The sequence below is a fragment of the Vicugna pacos genome, chromosome 18 (genome assembly GCF_048564905.1).
Source record: "Vicugna pacos chromosome 18, VicPac4, whole genome shotgun sequence".
Taxonomy (NCBI): Eukaryota; Metazoa; Chordata; class Mammalia; order Artiodactyla; family Camelidae; genus Vicugna; species Vicugna pacos.
In genome coordinates this window covers 11357130-11374686 of record NC_133004.1, presented here as the reverse complement: position 1 = coordinate 11374686, position 17557 = coordinate 11357130, and the positions used below count along the sequence as shown (strand labels likewise).

General features: G+C 38.1%; 1 long non-coding RNA gene and 1 pseudogene across 3 annotated transcripts in view; both read right to left on the bottom strand.

The window, feature by feature from the left end:
- Nucleotides 1-8988: 8988 nt before the first annotated feature.
- LOC102544858 (lipoyl synthase, mitochondrial pseudogene) lies at nucleotides 8989-10899 on the bottom strand (annotated as a pseudogene). Its single transcript, XR_012061012.1, has one exon. The product of XR_012061012.1 is annotated as a lipoyl synthase, mitochondrial pseudogene (transcript).
- Nucleotides 10900-14053: 3154 nt separating this feature from the next.
- Nucleotides 14054-17557, bottom strand: part of LOC140687016 (uncharacterized) — a 33226-nt gene continuing 29722 nt past the window's right edge. For both annotated transcript variants that reach the window (XR_012061015.1, XR_012061016.1), the window contains one exon: nucleotides 14054-14335. This is a non-coding gene — a long non-coding RNA (uncharacterized lncRNA). The remainder of the gene's footprint in view (nucleotides 14336-17557) is intronic.

The window sequence follows — 17557 nt, the reverse complement described above, 5'->3', positions numbered from 1 at the left end:
ATCCCTTCCTACCCTCTTTCCCCAAGGTAAACATAAGATTGTTTACCTGTCTGCAAGTCTATTTCTGTTTTATAGATGAGTTCAATAGTGTCTTCTTTTTCCTTTCTTTTTTTTTCAGATTACACATATGAGTGATATCATATGATACTTTTCTTATTTAACCATCACTGGAATGAACACACTGCAGCAAATAGTTATCTAATACAGGGGTTGTCATGCTTTTTCTGTAAAGAGCCAAATAGCAAATACATTCAGCTTTGTTGGTAATACATTTTTTTGTTAGGGCTATTTACTCTTGAAACATTGTAGCATGAAAACAGCTATAGCTAGTATGTAAATGAATGAGCATGGCTGCGTTTCAAAAAAAGTGTATTTATGGACACTGAAATTTGAATTTCTTGATTTTTATGTTTATAAAATATTCTTCTTATGATTTTTCCAACCATTAAAATATGTACAAGGCACTCTTAGTTCATGCTGTACAGAAACAGGCAGTGGGCCAGATTTGGCCTGTGGACTATCATGTGGTCTATCCATAATATAATATATGGACAATATGTTCCCGATGAAATTGCTAGAATGCATACTATAGGAGCAATAGTCAAAGATATAATAGAAGAAAAATTTTTTGCCTGTAGGTTAAATGTACTTACCCTATCCTCAGTTGGGAAAGAAGACACTCTGGCTGGAGCTATTAGTGAAGCTTTATGAAAGTAGAGGCATGGACTTTAAGTGGGGAGTCTTGACAGATGGTAGTTAATCAGTTAATGAATGTGTTTGACATATGAATGAAGGGGAGAATAAATGAGTTCAGTATAAAAATAGGTGAATAGAGTGTGATGTGGAAGGATTCATGTCATAAGGAGGATGAGGACAAAGGACAGAGAAGAAACAGCCTCTGGGAATTCCCAATTGTTCTGCTGGGCTCAGGCAGAGCTTCAAATGCCAAGCAACCAGCAGGACTATATTTGAAAGACAAAGAGAGCTACTGAAGGCTTTAGGACTATGGATTGCATTATTTCCTGTTCTGTTACTATCAAAGGTAAGCAAAGCCAGACAGTAGTTAAAATGGTCAGGACAGATTTTAATCAGTACTATACTATTGCAGTGGGGAGGAGAGCCCAGCATAAACTGAACTCAGTATCAATTGTCAACATCTGAGAAGTGAAACATTACAAAGGGGTCCTCGATATAAATGCTGATGAGGCCAGCTGGGTCTGCTGGCTGGCAAGTATTGAAGCGACTTGGAGACAGGGGCTCCATCCTTCCTGGCAATCACATTTCAAAGGCATGGCTTTCAGGTACTTAGGAAAGACACTCACGAGTTGTAGGAGATACTAGTCTATCTGAAAGGGACAGAGGAAGGAGTCACAGTTGTCAGGCCTTTTTAGTAAATGCTAAGGCAAATGAAATTCTTTTGGCAGCCTTCAGCTTTCTTATGCAGGCCCTTTCTGGTTGGGGATTGGTTAGAGTCATTCTAAGGATGTGGCCTTCAGCAATTAGAAAACATGTTAGTGTTTAAGTCTTTTAATGTGAATTGGGTAGGGGTCAGGGATGGGCAAAATCATTTTTGTTGAGAGTCTGTGGGTTTTTTAGGCCAAGGTTGAGGCCTCGTGGAGAAGAGGATTTGGGGGAGCCTGATGAAAATTTGATCAGGGAGTGAATCTTTGTCCTTCCATGCTGGTTTGTGTATTTGGACATGCATAAACTTCCCTGGGGATACAGTCAGTCCAGTCTGATTGAGTTTACTGAGAGACAGCTTGCATTTGGGTGTGCTCTGTTCTCTCCCTTCCTGAAACACACTTGCATAGTTTTTTCTCCTGAGGGAAGCCTGCTCACCCTCTAGGCAGCTGTCAAGTATCTCTTCCTTTGTGAGGCCCCCCTGCATTTATTTGCATCCCCCTCCTCCCTGGAAAAATAACCCCCTTCCCCCCATTCAAGCATAATGAATTGCTTTTTCTACTGCATCTCTTGTTGCTAAATCACATGACCCTTTAAATTTACTTTCTGAAACTATTATGAAATAATGAGCAGGAAAGCACCTGCAGGCAGAGGCAGCATCTCATCCGTCTTGTATCTCAAGTGCATAATAACACTTTCAAGGGAAGTAGATGATTAATAGATGTTGGTTGATTTTTGACTGATTTTCCTTCTTTGGAATGATGACCTAATTAATATTGGTGTGTCAATGTTGATAGTGCACAAATTAATTTGGCTTTTTAAAAAAAAAATTCCTACTGTATCTTCCAATGAATGCACAGGCATTGTCTTCCTGCTTCAAGAAATTAATTTAATGTCTTTAATGTTACCAGAGTAAGTATTCATATTTGTGACTGTAATAATGCTTAATCCTATACAGATTGAAGGTGGAATTGGTCCCATGCATTTTCAGTGATAGTTAATTTACTACTTCATGTTAAGAATAAAGGCAATATGAAAAGGCTGCCTACTATAGAATTCCAACTCTGACATTCTGGAAAAGGCAAAACTATGGAGACAGTAAAAAGATCAGTGGTTACCAGGTGTTACAGGGAAGGTGGGATGAAGAGGTGGAGCACAGAGATTTTTAGGGTGGTGAAACTATTCTGTGTAATATTATAATGGTGGATACACACCATTGTACATTTGGTGAAACCCATAGAATGGACAGCACCAAGAGTGAACTCTAACATAAGCTATAGGCTTTGGGTAGTAATAATAATGTTTCAATGTAGGTTCACTGATTGTAACAAATGTACCACTCTGGTGTGGAAGGCTCCGTGTGTGCGCGCGCACATGTGTGAGTGCGAATGTGTGTGTGTGTGTGTGTGGTAGGGGGTATATGGGAACTCTGCACTTTCTGCTCCATTTTGTTTTGAACCTAAAACTGTTCTAAAAAGTAAACTCTATTTAAAACACATACAAACAAAAAAGGATCTCAAAATTTTGTCAGTAGGGAAATTAATAATCAAATTGTACTATATTCAAACAAGGTTATACTGCACACAGTGAAAATATAACCATACATATCAACAAGAATAAATTCCAAGAACATAGTGTTGGGCAAAAAAAAAAATTACAAACATATGTAAACATATGATACCATTTATATCATTTTACAATATGAAAAACAATTCTGTAATTAGTATTAGAATATAGACGTGTAATATTGTTGTGAAAAAGTGCCCTTGAATGATAAATTCTAAATTCAGCAGAATGATTACTACTGCTTCAGGGAAGCAAACAGAATAAAATCAGGGCTGGATACCCACCTGGTTGAATTCACCTGTGTATGTAATAATTTATTTTTCAGTTGCGTGTTGAAACATGGGTGTTTATTATAATACTTTCATACTATTTTGTACTTCTGAAGTTCTCCATTAGAAAAGAGCTAATGGAAAATGATACTTTATTTTTAGCCAGAACATTTAAAAAACTAATCAGTAAACACTCAAGTAATTAATCTGGGAAATTCTGATGTTGTGAATAATAATTTTTTGTCTTGTTAGATATACATTTTCAAGGTCATGCCTTAAAAGCCTGCAGCAGAAATTGCTTTACTGGGAATTATTGTCATTCAGGGTTTAGTGTGGGGATAAGACAGTCACCTTGGCGGTAAGGAAGATGAGAACAGAGCGGAGCTAAAGTTAGTAGCACTAGAGAACTACACTGCAACTCTGAGGGCTCACTGGGGGCGGTTTGGACTTGGTGACTGAAGTGTACCACCAGTCTTTCAGTTCATAGGCCTCGATCTGCATAAAACATATGCCCTACGTTGAGTGTCAGGATTTAGCCTATCTCTCATTCTTACGGAGATGCTGACATTCCGTGCGTGGCTTTCCTCTCTGATTTTTCCGTAGTCTCCCGGTATTTTTTCAGTACCTTGTTCCAAGGAGCTGCTGCCAATCAAGTGCACCTGAAATGAAGCTGACTTGCTTTCCTGGGTGAGTCAGGACAAGCTAAGTCATGCTTTTGTAAGAAAAAAATTACGAGCCCCCCTCCCTCAAATCCCAGTGGTTTAATTTGTGTGCCTGCCGCCTGCCCAATACTGATTACTTGTTTGTCAAAGAGAATCAGTTTAACAGCATCAGAAACACCAGAATGGTATTTATACCCATGGGGGTTTACAGGGTATGTGGCCAGGGTCCATTATTGGCATAATACCTGTCTCTCAGTATCTTCAGCTGCAGAATGTGTGAGGTAATTGTACTTGCCTTACGCTATCATCTTTATAATGACTATAGGAGATAGCTAAAATGTTCTTTGAACAGCATCCTCTGTAAGTGTACAGTAGATGTAACCAGTGGTTTTTACTGTTTATTATTATTAATTAGGATGCCATTCAGTTGTTTTCCATCACTGAAGAAAATTAAATGTGAATAGATTCTAAAAATGAGTTTGGATAGATTTCTAGGAGAGTTTCTTTCTCTTAAAGTTAATTACAAGTCAACATAACCTATAAACAGTGTTGTGGGTTTTATATTTTGAGAAGGAGCAGAGTTTGAGTCAGTTTGGAGATTTACTGGTTTTCAGTTAGAAAGGATTCTCTCTCTCTCTCAAATTTCATATGTGTTCTGTGAATTTTTGAATAGCTGTTAATTATTCATTTAACAAGTATTAATTGAGCATCTAGTAAGTTTTAGGCTCTAGGGATTAAATGGTGAATAATACACACTCCCTACTGTTGTTGAACTTTCATGTCTGGAGTGGAGACAGAAAATCAATCTTCATTTACATGTCATAAGTGGTATCTGGGTACAAGATGCTAATGGAACCCACAGGAAGGTCACCTTACTCGGTCTCAGGGTTTTGGGTTCAGTGATGCCTAAGTCAAACCCTGAGGAATAAGTGCAGTTATTTACAGGAAGAACACAGAGATTAGCAGCACATGGCTCTACAGAAAGCATGTTTACTAGAGCTACACAGAAAATAGGTCACCCCGATCTTACAAGTTACGTGTGTCTGAGTTATCTTTGGGTGTGCTCTTTGTACAACCATAGACATTTAGTAATAGACTCACTTCTCATAAATACAGAGCTTACCTACTATGTGAGATGTATTTTTAGGGTTTAGGTCAGTTTTCTAAGGATAATTGAACACATTTGGAATGATTTTTGAATGGAATCAACTTTTGACATGTGGTTTTTAAAATATTGATGTCTTATATCCATCGAATACATTACTTTTCATTATTATTTACTCAAGGAGTTGACTGATTGCATTGAATGTCTCCCACTTTTACTTTTGATGGATAAAGTGAAATAGGTAGTATTAATAAGCAATAAATAGGCTAAAATCAATAAGGTAGTAAATTTACTAGTACAGTGTGAAATAATGGTTCTCCTTACATATCTGAACATAAGAAATGGTGAGCCCTGTGTTCTAAACATTTGTTTCAATTCATGTTTAAATTTTTTTGTTGTTCATTTTTGGTTTAGAGATGCTTTCAAGTAATTTTCCACCAGTGCTAATGAGTGTACTGTTAGCAACTTCCAGATCTATCAGAGTTAAGTAACAGAGGCTTTTAGGAATAACTTTAATGCTTTTTTTCTTACTTGCTTAACATTTTATGAATAAAAAGTGAGTTGAATTAAAATATAAATATTACTGACCTTAGGTGGATGAAACTGATGACCCATTAATGTTTAAAGTGTGGGTTGATGGTCAGGAAATCTTACTTTATTAACGCAGTATATGTTGATATTGCTTTGGTGTGGGAGGTACCTGGATTGGCAGCATAGTATTTGTATTGTGAGGTCAATTGATGAAATAGAATGTAATAGAACTTAAAATATTGAGCCCCCTTTTAATTTCAAAAAACTTTTAGGACTTTAACGTCATAGTAGTTGTATATTTGGTGTCTACTGGGAAAATGAAACGTGACTAAAAATACTATTATGAGTTCAGAAACACTATTATATATTTAAATAAAATGTTTTATTTGATTAATCAAATAAATTTAAACATAGTATATGCAATTGCATATGCATACACAGATATACATATGCATAGACAGACATTTTCAGTGTGTTAATCATTCAGTATCAGACAGTGCTTCTGGAATATATGGTGGTTTCACTTATTCTTTCTTATAATCTATAATCCCAGGCCCACAGGTTGGCAACCTCTGAATTGTAAGTTGAAGATTTCAAGAAGAGCTGATTAACCTGGGGCACAAAGTCTTTGTGAGAAGAGTTAGTGAAATAGTATTAGAGTATAGGTTGGTTTTTTTTTTTTTTTTGGACAGAGAAATGACTTAAGTAAAATATTCCTTTAGAAATTATATTTACAATGTTCAAAACAAAAATGGAGGGGGAAAGCCAGAAGAATGGAGGGAGGATTACTTCCTGTAAGTACTACTTCCTATAAGTATAATGCGATGAAAAATGTGATCTGTCTTAGTGCGAGAGGGATGGGGTCCAGAAAATTTGGAGACCAAACCATAGGAGCAGACCTTGGTGATATATTTCACATTGCCAGCAAAATTCACATAAAGTTGAGATTAAATTCCTTAAATCCAGAGAAACATAAAATATGTTTTAGATAAGGTAAAGAGACATTGAGGTATGGGTTATCTGCATTTTAATTATTGACAATGCAATAATTTATAATATATAATTAATATCATGTAGGGTTTGAGGGTACTATAACTTCTGGAATAGTTTATGCATTGCAATGTAACATTTTAATATTCTTTACTGCCTCAGATTTCCATGAAAGTTGTCTAAAATAAATGTTTACTTGAGATTTTTTAGTAAATGTGATAACTTTCTGTGAAAAGGAAAAAAAAACAATGCCATGAAATTCATAGTTTCGTTACATTTAAAGTCACTTCTTTAACTTCATTCATTTAATAAAAGCTTTATTGAATGCCTACTATGTGCTAAGCAATGTCCCAAATTGTGGTGATAGAGCAGTGGTTGAGACAGAGTTCATCCCCTTCTGTATCTTTTATTCTAGTGGAGGAAGACAGAAAAGAATTTAGTTAACAGTTAGTGATCATACTGTGGAGGATAAGTTGGTGGTACATGACAGGATGACTCAATTAGATTGGTTTGGTCATAGACGGCCTCTCTGACTATTGAACAGCCAGAAGGAAGCAGCCATTGGATGTGTGGAGGAAGGAATACTGTAGATAGAAGAGATGGTGCGACAACTCTAAAGTGAAAATGAGAATGCATTGTTCCCAGATAAGAGCCTGGTTGGAATCTAGCAGGTGAAATGGGCAAGTGACATGAGATTAGGACAGAGAGATCAACAAGGGCCAAATCATTAAGGGCTTTGCAGACCAGGATAAGAGATTTGGGTCTTATTTTAAGTTCAACAGAGAGCTATTGGGTGGTTGTAAGCAAGTGTGTTACACAATTTATGTTTCTAGTTTTTGTACTGGTTGCTGCTTTGGAGAGAGGGATGGAGAAGATGAGAAATGACAGAGCTTGAACTGGGTGGTAGTCAAGGCAGCAGAAGGACTCGGGTTCAGAATCATTATTGCATTGGGTTTGAGAGGTAAGGGAAAAAGGGGAATCAAAGATTTTTGGATTTGAGTGTATTGTTGAGATAAGGAAGATGGTTGAAAGGCATAGAGAAAGGAAGACATTAATAGTAAGTGTACTCTTGACTGTGCTGGGTTTATGACATCAAGGGGAGATGTCAAATAAGCAGCTTAGTCTCAAGCACTAAGGAGAGGTCAAGTCTGATGACGGAGATTTGACAATCACTGGGTTATACTGTGGCATTAAAAACCAAAGATTTGGGTGAGAACTCCCTGGAGGAATTTGTGGTTATAGAAGAGAGAGAGGCTTAGGTTAAGCACTTCATACACTTAAAGGTAGGTCAGAAAAGAATGGCTCAGCAAGGGAGACAGTTTTGTTTTTGTCTTCTAAGAATATAAAAATCTTTCTTAGAATCTTTATTCTCTAAATAAACTAGAAGACTATTCTGTGAGTTTAATAATGCACAGAGCCATTGGGTACTAAAATGTAAATACCATATACAGTTGAACTTTAGTGGTAACTCTGTTTTGTTACTGCAAAAGTTGAAAAGTGTGTGATGAACACAAATAAAATCACACTTCTGGAAATTATTTAACAGATGAACATATTTGGGAAAAGTAAGGAATGTAAAAGGAACAAAACAGTTGTCAAAAAACACAAACGGAGAAGTCAAGATATAATTATAGTTCTATTCCTTATGTGGGAGAAGAAAGAAAAATGAAACTAATAGAAAACTCCATCCCAGAAATACCTAAGAGGAGGAAGAAGGCTGATGTACAAAGAAAAGGAGGGAAACATAAGAAAAAGTAAAGCTATGAAGCTGGTCCATAGATTTAAATAATTAGAGGGAGGGCTGGCAGTAATCTTTGTGCTCTACTCCAACAAACTGCAGGAACAGATAAGGCATAAACATGGAGTGTTTTAACACCAGGTGATGACTTCTGTGAAAGTTAAAATCACCACCCGCCATTTCTATAACAGCCTACCTACAGAAAAGTAAGGTAAAGGTGGGTATTAGGGTTTAAGACTTCTAAAACCTAGTAAGACTAGGTATTTCAAACAATTTAAAAGTGTTGTTAGTAGAATCCCATCAATTGGGAGCAAAAAGTACTGGTTTCATTCAGAGTAAGTTTGAAGCCGTGTAGCCCCCACCTTAAATATCAACAATAAGTTCAATTTTGAAGTTTCTTTTTTTTAAATATGTAATGACTTTTTAAATTTAAAATGAAAAGAATTTTTTAAATTAAAATATAGTCAGTTTACAATGCTGTGTTAGTTTCTGGTGTACAGCACAGTGGTTCAGTTTTATATATATTCCTTTTCACATTCCAATTTTGAAGTTTCTTAGTTTAAAAAAAGTATTCTGGAATTCCTGTTGAGGATTTCACTGTGAGAGAGTATTCATAATACCTTCCAAGCCCTCAAGTATAAACTTTGTAGTTTGCTTCCTTTAAAAGGCCAGAAAAGAAACCATTTTTCTTTACATGTTTTAACACGAGTAACAACGCTACTTTTTTTTTTTATGATTATATCATAACAAGCAATTATTTATTGGGACAAAGAAGATACGTTAAGAGATAGATGAATTACAATAATTAAACATGCATAGCTTATTGACATTTTTCTTAAAACAAAAAGACCTGGACATGTCTAAGTCTAGCCATTTTACCATCATCTCTGTTACCAACTGGAATCACATTTTAAAAATTTCTGTGATCTTGAACATCTTGTTAAGTGTTACAGGGCTTTTGTTTTTCTTTTAGCCACTAGATTTTTCAGGAAAAATTCACCTGCTTTATATGAAGAACGCACAAGAGGACCACTTGCAGTATAATGAAATCCAAGTTCATTTCCTACCTTTTCCCAGTACTTGAATTTTTCAGGAGTAATGTATTCTTCAACCTTAAGGTGGCGCTTTGTCGGCTGCATATATTGTCCTAAAGTCAGACAGTCCACATCTGCCTCACGAAGCGCTTCCATTGTTGCATACACTTGCTCATCCTTCTCACCTAAACCCAACATTATAGACGTTTTAGAAATTACATCAGGCCGAACCTCCCTGGCGTGTTTCAGTACACGTAGGGACTGGTCGAAACTGGCCCGGGGATCACGAACTTTCCTCTGAAATTCTGGAACTGTTTCTACATTATGTGCGTATACATCTAATCCTGACAGAGCAACTTTTTCTATTGCTTTAAGATCTCCTCGGAAATCAGGGGTGAGACACTCCACGAGAATTTTTGGATTCCTTTCCTTTAAGTAAGACACAGTCTTTGCAAAGTGCTCTGCTTCCCCATCAGGCATATCATCTCGATCCACAGACGTCAGGCCAACATAATCCAGACCCCACTCAGCAATTGCCTTTGCAGTATTGTAGGGCTCATTGGCATCTAGTGGAGGTGGAGTTCTTGCAGTTTTAACAGAACAAAATCTACAACCTCTTGTACATGTGTCACCCATCAACATGATAGTGGCCGTGGCGGTGGCATGTTCTCCACCTCCCCAGCACTCTCCAATATTGGGACATCGAGCTTCCTCACACACTGTATGGAGATTTAAGTTTCGCAATGTATTTTTCAGTTTATTGTAATTTTTCCCCATGGGAATCTCTGTCTTTAGCCATGGAGGTAGTCTTAATCTTTCTCCTTTCTGGCGTTTTAAGTTTCCTTTATAGTCATCCCAGGTGCTCTTGTCTGCAAGATCACCAGACACAAAATCCTGAAGGTCTGGTCCATTCTGTAAAAATTCCTTTTTTTTATCTGGCAAGGAACTTACTGCTCTGACTGGACTGTGTAAATAACTTCCAAATACCTGGGGGCCCACGGTGCGGACGGCGCCCCCGCAGCGTAGAGACATCCTGCTGTCTTTTCTCTAACAGGGCTGAGCAATCACTAATTCCCGGGAAAAGAGAAGGACAAACCGTCGCTCGGTTTATGACAGACAACCTGACACAACAACGCTACTTCTGATGCACTTGAGTCGTCCGCTCCTTCAGGAGAAAGGCAGCCCTTCCCTTAACCAATCAGATGAGTCCTTGCGGTCACCTGCCAGCAGACACGCGTTCTCATTGGCGGACTCTGCCGCCGTCTGGCCGCCGGCGCGGTGCTCGCCTCAGATGTGGAAAGACCGAGAAGGCGCGTCCCGACCTGGGGAGCCTGCGGCTTCTGACAGGACTGCCGCCCGCGCGGCCTGTGGGGACTCGCAGTCTCTGGAGGCGTTGCCGCAGTCGTGGATACGCATTTCCCTCAGGTTAACGGTGAGGGCTGTGCCGGGGGCAGAGGTGAGGAGCGGTGGTCTGGACTCTACAGATGAGGTAAGCGGAAGCGCCGCGGGGCCGCTGTGGCTCCGGCTTCAATCCTCCTCCCCCATCTTCGGTCCTCCTCTGCCGTCTTCGGGTCCCCTCCCCAGTCTTCGGTCCTCCTCCCCCGTCTTCGGGTCCCCTCCCCCGTCTTGGGACCTCCTCTCCAGTCTTCGGGTCCCAGAGGGCGCGCGGCCTTCCTGACCCGGGCCTGGCCGGCTTCGTTCCGCTGGCCCCCGGGCCTGCGTCAGCCCCGGAGGAGGTGCCGCCGGCGCGCTCGGGGTGAGCGGGGTCAGCTTTCTGCTCGGGGGACGGAGGGCGGTTTGGTAAGAGCATTGTGCGCTCGTTTTGTGTCATGTGTGCGACTCTGACGGACTGGTCAGCACGGGTATGAGTGCCTTGGAGACACTTCTCGTGGGCAAAATGGGCAACACTTAAACAAGTGTTCCCTTAGTTCTTAGAGTTCTGATTTTGGATGCCTGGGTCTACGTAGGTTTTGCCCTCAGCTCGGATTTCGTCGTAAATTCTGAATTTTTTTTTTTTTTACTTTTCTAATTCCTCCTCTTTATTCTGCTGGTGGAATTGAGTTATCGTTGACCAGATAGTTTTTGCCCCCATGTGGCTTTCAGCAGGTGACCTGCTGGAGGGAAGAAGCTGAAGAGGGGAAGCAAACTTACCCTATTTCAGGAGAGAAGAGGAAACATACAGGATTTGAGTCTTAAAAGGTTAACAATCAGGACAAGTTATGCAAAATAAGATTTTTAGGTTCGGGGCAGGGGCTTTGAACATGCAGCTTCTCTTAGAATTCTGCAGTAGAAAATTCTCAGGGCTGGAATGACACTTTTGGGGTGGTCGACTTCTGAGCCAGAATAGATTTTCTAATGCACCCTAGATACTTTCCTCACCTCTAAGAGTTCAAAGTCATAAAGCAGTAGGGGCTAAATCTAAGTACAGGATTCCTGAGTGGTGAGTTACAATGTCTGCTAATAAAAAGTTTTATCCTTTGATATGTTCTTCTAAGTTTTTATTGTGGCTTGTGAATGTTTAGTGTCCTCCAAGGGGCTTTTAGGCGAATATGTTCTCACAGCACACGGGGTGCCATTATACAGTGAGCCAACCTAATGGGTTTTAATTATGCTAAGGGCGGTGGACCTTGGCGCCGCTGACAAATTCATAATGTGTTTTAAATTGCTGGGATGGAGAGCACAAACCAAAGGTTTCAAACCTGGAATCATGTCTGGAAAGTAGTTTCCTTTGCTGAGATGCCGCCTCTCAGTTTTGTTTCTCAGGTTGAAGAGTACAGTTGACTGGTGGCATTCACATCCACGTGGTGGAAACAGAGGAAGTGTTGCTCTTGACTTTGGGAGACCCAGATTCTAGGTCAGGGTTTTCACTTCCTCCGTTGGGATTCGAACAAGTCACCTGAAAAGAAGCACTTCATTGGCCTTGGCTGTAAAGTAGGGGAGAGCCATCCCATACGGGAGGCCTCCTGAGGATTACTGAGAGGTAGTAATAAGATGATACACGGTCAGTGAGTATTTGAGCGATCTCTTCCCTGCAGTAGGAGCTCTCTGCCCGGTTGGCAATCTGGTTACTTTAGCTAATGTTTTTCCCCTTTGGTTACGGTCATACTCATTTAATTTTATGCAATCCCTTAGTCTGTTAAGCATGGCTACCTGGGGTTCCGCTGTATTTCCTTTTGTTTCCCAGTTGACATGTAGGTATAGTTCATTTTGGTATTTGTCTGATCTGTTAGTTCTAAAAATTGGAGAGGCTTGAAGGATACTCTTGTTGCTGACATGTTGAGTGTGACCCTGCTCCACTGTAAACTTTTCAGTGATCCTATGTGTTCACTGACTGATGTGAGTTGCTGGCAATTCACAAAAGAAAATGAGATCTTCAGTGCTGAGGTGGGCAAAGCACTTTTCTCCTAATTTGCCTGATAATGCTCCTACAGTTTGTTATTAGATAGTAGTTACAATGATGGTAGAGAGTGACTTGATGCCAGCAGGGTTACATGTCACTTTTCCACATTTTTGATTAATACTCATGCCATTGCTAGAGAGACCCAGTTGTTGGAAAGACTCCTTCCGTGCTGAAGACATAATGGCACCAGTGAAATCTGTTGAGTTTCCTGCCAATCTGTCCAAGGTGTAACCAGGTCTTTGTAACTGTTTTATAATAATTGTAGTAAATTTAGTGGAAAACTAGAGCTCCTGGCACCGAGTAGTTACTCACTAACTTTGTAGTAACCAGCCAATTGCATCTGTTCTTTAAACACCAGTAAATTGAATTAAATAATTAATTAGCAGGTTTAAAAAATTATAATATATTGTTTTATAGTTATAATATTATAAAATTATAATAAAATTAAAAAATTTAAAATATGTAATTAAAATTCTGCTTGGAGACTGGAGAAATACCTATTCTCCACCTTAGCCTCACTCGAGATATTCCTCATTGAATCACTTCTCATCTCTGTAAGATGCACGGTTGCAAAAACTAGAATATGTAGTTTCTTGTGTTTTCATGAGAGGTGTAAATACTGTTTGTAGCATACTACCTGTTGAAGAATTGAAGACAAAAAAGTTGTGAGGTACAGAGTGCAGAAACTCCATTTAATAAAGATGGTAGAAAGGGTATTAATTCACTGAAAGAATTGGTAATCCAGTTAATTCCAGAGCTCTCCAAGTCAACGTGTTTTAAAATGTTAAGTAGTCCTCTTTACTAAAAACAGAGCTTCCAGTTACAACTAGAAATTTTATTTAGGTTTTTTCTGTCTTGGTATTAAAAATTTCTTAGTAATGAAGTTCATAAAACAGGCTAGTCTGATGACTTTTGTATCTTTCCAATGACAAAAGACAAAAGCAATCTAATTATTACCTTAGAGAAAGAGTTTCTCAAGAGATAAGATGCTCCTGATAAAACCAGTAGCCTCACCTGTTAAGGCCTAGCCATCTAAAGAATGTCTTAACCTAGAGTGGGATTATCTAGTTGTTGGTAATGTTGTTATTCCATCCTTTGAAGCTGCTTTCTGGAAAACAAATTGTGACTCATACCATTGTAACTCAGGCTTAATTTAATGGAAATATAAATGTATTCTTGCTTTATGTTTTTACTTGATTCATGAAATTTTTAGTGATAATTGGTAATACATCTTTAAAAATACCAGGCCTCAAGCTTCTGCTCAAAAGCTTTTCTCTTATTTTACCAACTGATAAGTTTATCTGCTGTCAAGCTAGTAAATACAGAATTAAGAAACAGAAACTTTCATGTATTTGACTTTCCTTTATCACCAATTTAATAGATTAACATAACTTTTTGATGTGACAGAAAATGTGTCAGTGTGACTCGCAGTTATGGTAAGAAATACATAAAGCATATCCTTTAACAGAAATTTGGATCCAGGTGCATTTATTACACTAACAGATTCTAAGTCTTGCTTAGAATCATGAACATTAGTTGTGTTGGTTAGCTGGTGTCCCTTGGTTGTGCAGCTTGTTTCCTGCTACAGGGTGGTCAGCTCAGGTCTTCCTCAGAATGTACTTGCATCGTACATTGGTTGCTACAGGGTTAGGAAGTTAACAGGAAGACTGTTAGGCTAAGAACATTCAATCTAGATTCATCAGTGGCACAGACACTGAAGGCAGAAAGGCCTGCAGTTAAAATCCCAGTTCTTATTTGTGTGTTTGTTAGTTTTCAGTAATTTTTTCTGTTACAAGCAGCACTGCAGTGAACATCCACATGCAGCTCTTTCTGAGCAGTATTCAATTATTTCCTTAGAATAAACTACTACAAATGGAACTTCTAAGCTAAAGGCATATACTTTTTAGGGCTTTTGATATTTACTGCCATTAATTTACCCTCTAGAATAGTTTACAATCCCATGAGCTGTGTTTTTGAGAGTCATTTTCCCATTCTCTCATCCACGCCAGACTTTTTTTTTTTTTAAATAAGAAGCCTGCTACTCTGAAAGGCAAAATTCTTTGTTTTAGAAAAATTGTACATCTTTGATTACTGATCAGGATGACCATTTCTCATGTTTACTGTGTTTGTGTGAATTTCCTCTTTATATCCGTGGCCCTCTTTTCTGTTAGAATATTTGTCTTTTTTGACATATAGCTGTCATTTAAACACACGTACACAAACGCACACTATCATGTATATATTAAAATTTCCAATGGGGAAGGTTTATATAGCTCACATGATAGAGTGCATGCTTAGCATGCACAAGGCTCTGGGTTCAATCCCCAGTACCTCCTCTAAAAGCAAATAAATGAATAGGCCTAGTTACCTCCCCCCTCAAAAAATAAGTAAAATAAGAAATAAATTTTAAAAAATTCCCAGGTTTCTTGTTAACATTTGCTTTGGTTATAGTGTTTTTGTTATATTGAAGTTTAAAAAATGTATTTAGTAAGCTATCTATTTTTGTTCTTTGTATTTCTACCTTTAGGAATGTCTTTAGAAAATCTTTCCTACCACGTAATTATAAAAAATATCTATTGATGTTTTCTTCTAGTACTTTCATAGTTTTCATATGTTCTTAATCTTTATGGAGTTAATTTTGTTATAAGACATAGGGGTTTTGAATTATATATGTATTTTGAATAGGTGATACATTTACCTATGGCAAAATTCAAAAGATAGAATCTTCCTCCTAACCCTGACTAATACGAGTATAGCTATATTAAAGTTCCAAAGAGTTTACTTCATTAATAATTAAACATTTTCTTGTATGTAGTAGTACAAAAATAGCCTTGTGTTTGTCCTTTAAAATTTTATTTTTAAATAATAAAAGCTATTGTTTATATTACCTGAAAGCCTTATGCATTAGTGATATTAAATATATATGTACCTACTTCTTACTTTTTCTTGCCCATCATATAAATTATGATAGTTTTTGCAACCATATCAAGTATAAAGATTTTCTCCAGTTTGTCAACTGAAAAAAAATGCACAATCTAAAATTGAGAATTATGTTTTATTCAGCCGACCTGCTGAGGACTTAAGCCATATTGTAGGTGTAATTTTGCCTGATTCACATCTCCAGTTGGCAACTTAAACAACAATAACAAGAAGTTTATTTTTTGGAGAAGATGTAGTTTGAGATCACCATAGTTCATGGGCAAGTTGACCCTTGGTGGTATGGTGTCTCGCCAGAGGCCACTCCCCGGGTGGGTGGTTGAGCAAAAGCAAACCTGCCTCGACTTTAGACCATCTGCTCCACTCCAGAGTATGCTGTCTTCACATTTCTTGGTAGAAGACCAGCTTTTTCTCTCAGTGTGTATCTTTATGATTCTGAGCTTTCAATGTGATGTAGGTATTTTTAATTAGGCAGAGAAAATTATGTTTTATTGGCATTTTCTGGTTTATAATGCATTGATTTTTTAAATATGAACCTCAGAATGAGTCTGAAGTATGATAAGTATTTTGATGCTTAATAGATGGGGAAGCTCAGACTGATTTACTGAAAATCCCTTGGCTGGTTATGCATTGACTCTGTATCCCATGTCCTTTGGTGCAGTGACCTGCCCATTTTCTTATGCTGTCCAACTATCAAGGTTTAATATCTCATTGATTTTCAGAATATATTTTGAGATATCTCTGTGTTACCCTGAAGGTTATTTGGAGTACAACTGAAAGGCAACATAATAAGGTGAATCAGCTTGTCTTAATATTAAAAACCTAAGATTGCTAAAACAAAAACTAGGATAGAGATCTGTCATTAGGGTTGTGACTACTGTGTCCTTGTATGCACATGTGCTTAATTTTCCAAAAATAGATGAAATCATAGTTTGAGGTCAACTCTTCAGTGAACTGTTTCTTTTGTACATGACCACATTACTGGTAGGGTAGGTGGAGAGGGTGAGGGTCCAAGTTGAGTAAGTGTCTCATAGCATTAAACTTGAACCAGTCTTCAGAAGGAATGTGGTTTACTTAGATTCTCCAGCAATCATGAAGAATGACATAGATAGAGATCTATTAACAGACAGTAATCTTCCATACATATTAGTAAACTAAAATATGTAATTTGTACAGAGTGAGCCCATTAATGGGAAAAACCAATCTATATATTTCTGTGTGAGCATACACATGTATGTAAAGCATAGGAAAAGACTCAGAAAGGTGCACATCCAGAAGGTCACCAAACTCCCCTGTGGCTATACCTGGGAGGGAGAGTAAGGCAGAGTATGTATCATTAAATTTGGAAAGAGAGAATTTTTGATTTTTCAGTATTGTTTGAACTTTCAACAGGAAAATGTTTTTATATGTGACTTTATTAATGTATGATTTAAAAATATGAACTAGTTTTCCATTGGTGGAGACCTAAAGATGGCTGTTTCACCCCCAGGGAGAAATAAATCTGAGCAAAGGCACCAGGAGAATGGAGTGGTTTGTTAGTACGCAGGTTTTAAACGGTGATAACAGGAGAGATGGTCTCTTGTGGTTTATATGGTCCCGAATTGTTGGTTGCAGTTCTGTTAAGGTAATGACATGTTTCAATAGGTTTGTAAATGAGTTAGGCAGATAACATCTGTGGAAGCCAAATGGTTTGATGGATAGCTCTGTTGGAAGCCTAATTGATTTCACACAGACTTGCCAGTGCCGACAGAGCCAGATGCTGCACTGTGGTTATTCTTGAGAATTTTCCTCCTAAGATTAGGTTTATCAGGCAGAGGAGAACAGTGACCAGTTTGTATTTTAAAAATAAGAGTTACACAGCCTTGCTGCTTGCTTAAGATTTTTACCTGCGCCAGAGTACACATACCTTGATAGAATTGAGGTT